The following is a 4,386-nucleotide window of genomic DNA, read 5'->3' as shown; positions in this document are numbered from 1 at the left end:
CAGCTCTGACGTCTGTCTATTTGCATGTTTTTTAAGAAGCCGCTACAAACGTACAAAAAAAAAAAAAATTATAACAATATGGAAATGTTCACAGAATCCTCTAGGTTGTTCCCTTTTCCATTCAAACAGTAAAATAAAAAGCAATGGGACAAGATATGTCATACTGAGATGCGATAAATATGTTTTATCAAGAGTCTTTGATTTCTTCATCTTCTATGATGTGATGTCTGAAACACTTTGCAGTATAACAATGACAGTGAAGAACAATGTACTGCTGGGTTTAGCTGTGGACCACTTGTCTTAATATCACTTGCATTCCTTCGTACGGTACAGTCTGACATTTAAAGGTAAAAAACACAATTAAAAGACAATGAATTATTGATACTCAGCCAACGTCTCTGACCGACAGTCTGTGAAAGCTAATCAGGAGTAAGGTAATGTGAAGTTAAGGCAGTTTTGGCAAGGCGCAAACACCTTTTGAGCTTTATGTGCTGCAGATCACCACACAAAAGAGTACATGGGACGGCTGCCTCGTTCACATGGATTTTTGGGCTTTAAATGGGTAAAACCCTTCAAAGATGGACACCTGCTAGCTATAAATTGACTTATCTATGCCTGTTGGCATGGCAAACTTTAAAGTAGAACATAGAACAAGAAAAAAATAAGTAGAAAAACAGAAAAGGTACTGGTAATTTTCTGTCGTTAACACAACGCAATGTTTAATTCAAAATCAATATGAAAGATTCCTTCATATTAAACTGTATTATTATGGGAGTAGGAACAATTTGATAAAGCATTCTAAGAGGAGTATTTTTTTCCATTTTATTTTATTGGAATGAATGGAATGTATGTTCAGATGAGAGATTATATTGGCACCCTACATGACCGGGACCACCGTTGACTAGAAGGAAGTATAATACTTAATGTAGCAAACTTTTTAACGACTGGTAAGGGGAGTGAAATAGCCTCAAATAGCTATTGCAGCAGCCGAGTTAATTGCAGATTTGAAAGGGGGGCTGAGATGAAAGACGGTGGACCGAAGCCCCCCTAAATAGGTTCAAGCGATGCCTATGGGACACACTGAGTAATGAGACTTTGAAAAGTAATGATTAACTCAAAATAAATGCAGAAATTGCAATCGTCGTTACGCCCCTGCACGCATGAAACACCTTTGGCCTACCACAAATATGAACCAATAAAATGTAATAGTGAAAATTTACTACTAAGTAAGACAGGTGGAAGTAAAAGCATGCGGTTTGTGCGAACGCTAGAGTAAAGCGTCATGAGGTGGAGGTACCAGCTGCAGGCCTGAAGAGCTGGATAGAGTCCTCAGTGCCGTAATGAGCCCAGGTCTGTGGTGCAGTCATCAGAGCAGGATCTGTAATGAGCCACAGTCTCGGGTGGAGGCCCAGTTTGGTGGGGTTTGTGTAAAAGTGTGTATATCTGCGGGTGTTTATGTGAGAGAGACTGAAAGAAGTAGAGCTCGAAAAAGAGAGAGAGAATGTTCCCAGCTCCCCCCTGGTGACAGCGATGGGCCAGTGCCATGGCCACGGCGCTGGAAGGAAGCTGAGGCTCTGCATTATTAATGTGCGCCGCGGCGTCCTCGACTCTTCCCAGCCGCACAGCTCACTGCCCGTCCTGCCATCACAGAGGGAGAGAGAAAAAGAGAGAGAGAGAGAGGTGTGTATGGGGGGTGTAGATAAAGAAAGAAAGAGAGGGGAGGTGGTGTGCCTGTGCCTGTTAGTGAATGCACTGTGTGTGTGTGTGTGTTGGGGTGAAGAAACAATGTTTTTTGTCTTTTGGTCAGTGTGAATATATACGTGCCCGAGAGAGAACACAGTTTTCAGCCAATATATATACAGGCACAAAAAAAAAACCCTGCATATATATCTACGTGTGCTGAATAAACACAGTTTTCTGTCTAAAATTGAGTACACCATTTCAGGAAAAAAGTGTTATAGAGTTATGCTCATTGCGTTCCAACAATACTGACACGTTGCTATAAAGTTACTCATTTCTGTTAGCATAAACCTTCTTATATATGCAAATTAAATGCTAAATGAGGCAGAAAAAGTGACTTCGCCAAAGTGTTATAAGCCATGAACCAAACCAACCAGCTGCGAGGTGAATTATAACATTAAAAACTTTTATTTGAAGCAAAGTATTTGAAAATCTGACAAAAATACAGAGGTATAACACTGTGTACATGAGGGAAAGAACTACGATACCAATTGCAAATAATTAAATTAAAAATTATTTATAAAACTATTCATTGATTATATCTTTTGAAACAATATATTTTAAGTTTATTGCAAAATATGCTTGTATATACAAATATTTAGGTATTTTGACAGCATAGCAAGACTTGATTACGTCATTTGCGGTAATGACTTCTGTTGCACTCTGACTTCAAGTTCGCACTCAAATTTGCCTCCATCCGATCAACAACCGATGGGGATGTACGTCACTATAAGAAGAAAAGATCTGTCTCTACTTTCATTACAACTCGACTTTAGAGAAGTACGATGTTTGAATCTGCAACACTGTTCATGTGAGGTTGGTTAGGCCCAAGTTTAGGCCTAATATATTTTATCTGGTGAAAGCTCCTAGCATCAGTTATCATTCCCATGCATTCGACAGATGCTTTGAAAGGTATACAGTACATTCAAGGTATATAATACATTCAGGACCATGTTTAATGCATACTCAGTTACACAAACCTTTTTTTTTAGCCTGAGCCATGTTGAATGGTCAATCTATAACCTAACACTCGTTTCAGCATATTTCATGTTACAATTTTATTATCCCTCCAAAAAATGGTCACTGGTAAAACATTTAGTATAATTTAATGAATTTATTGCTGCTCAAAAAACCCCCCAAGTTAGAATACATAGCCACTTTTGAATAGCTGTCAATGGAGAAACATTTTTTTGCTTGCATAATGGCGTATCCTGATAAAAAAAGCTGGTCTAAGCTGGTTTTGCATTCTGGCTAAGCAGGTCGATCTGGTTTAGTGGTCTTCAAGCTGGTCACCCAGCCAGATCAGCTGAACAGTGCTTAAAACCCCTAAAAAAACAGCTGACAGGTCAATCAGACCAGACCAAGAGACCAGCAAACAAGCTTAGGCTAGTTTATGATGCTTTTTTTAGCAGGATAGTTATGGCATACCCGCAGGGGCGAAGAGATGAAGCTAATAAGCCAAACTTTGTCCCTCGTGGTGTTGAGTATCAAAGTCCCTTTCAAGGAAAGTCTGTTAACTCGGCGGCCATATTTGCAACGCCTCTGGGCAGAAAATTTGAACATCCAAGACCAAGTATCATCTACTTAAATGGAAGAATCCTGAAATCTCAATAACTACATGCCTAACTCGCATTTAAAAACATATTTGAAATCAGCAACAAAATCTGACATGAACTGTCCCCTAAATGTTGTTTCTTATGCTCAAATATGTTAAAAAAGATTATTTTTCAGGCTAGATCAGCCAATGCGCATGTGCAGTCCTTAAGCACGTGTCTCAGGACTGTCTCCGGCTGCATCCGGAATCACATACTTCCCTACTATATAGTAGGGGATTAAAAGTATGTGACAAAAGTATGTCAGAATTCACAGAACTCATAAAATAGTAGGCAAAAAGAACCCAGATGACCTACTTCTTCCAGCGAGTTTATGAAGTGTGTATATGATGGACACTTTACTATCCCATGAGGCCACAGGAGAGGATTTGTGAATGGCAGTGAAGCGGCGCAACTGACGCTGGTAGATCACATGATAATGACAGCTTGATGGATGTCGTACTTCCAGATTACATTCACACTACACACATTCATACTATATAGAACATACTTCTTTAGCAGTCGTGAAGTACTTAATAAAAATAAATACCTATTCAAGAGAGTATGCGATTTCGGACGAAGCCACTGTTTCTATAACAAACGGAGCTTCTAACGGCAGCTGCAGTGACACGATGACTTTGCCAATCGACGATTGGCTCTTTTATTTAGAAGTTGGGACTTCTTAATAATATAATTTAGAAGGTTCCGCCTTATTGCGTGTTGCACTTTCTCGTATTCATAAGTAATATGAGTGCACTGTCTTTGCATATCTAAAGTCTTTGGGGTAAGTCAGTTATCTTGGCCATCTTCTTGGTTTCTATTCAAGAACAGCTTTTATCTACATGAACATTGAACTACTCAGACACATATATTTTGCCTCTTTAGCTCAAATCATGCAAAAATGCAGACAATGCTTTTAGAAATCAAAGGGATAGTTCACCCAAAAATGTAATAATTTATTCACCTTCATACCGTTTCAAACCTGTAAGACTTTTGTTCATCTCCGAAACACAAATGAAGATATTTTAATGAAATATGAGAGATTTCTGTCCCA

The sequence above is a fragment of the Squalius cephalus genome (assembly GCF_949319135.1).
Source record: "Squalius cephalus genome assembly, chromosome: 17".
Classification (NCBI taxonomy): Eukaryota; Metazoa; Chordata; class Actinopteri; order Cypriniformes; family Leuciscidae; genus Squalius; species Squalius cephalus.
Note: the sequence above shows the minus strand (reverse complement) of the source record.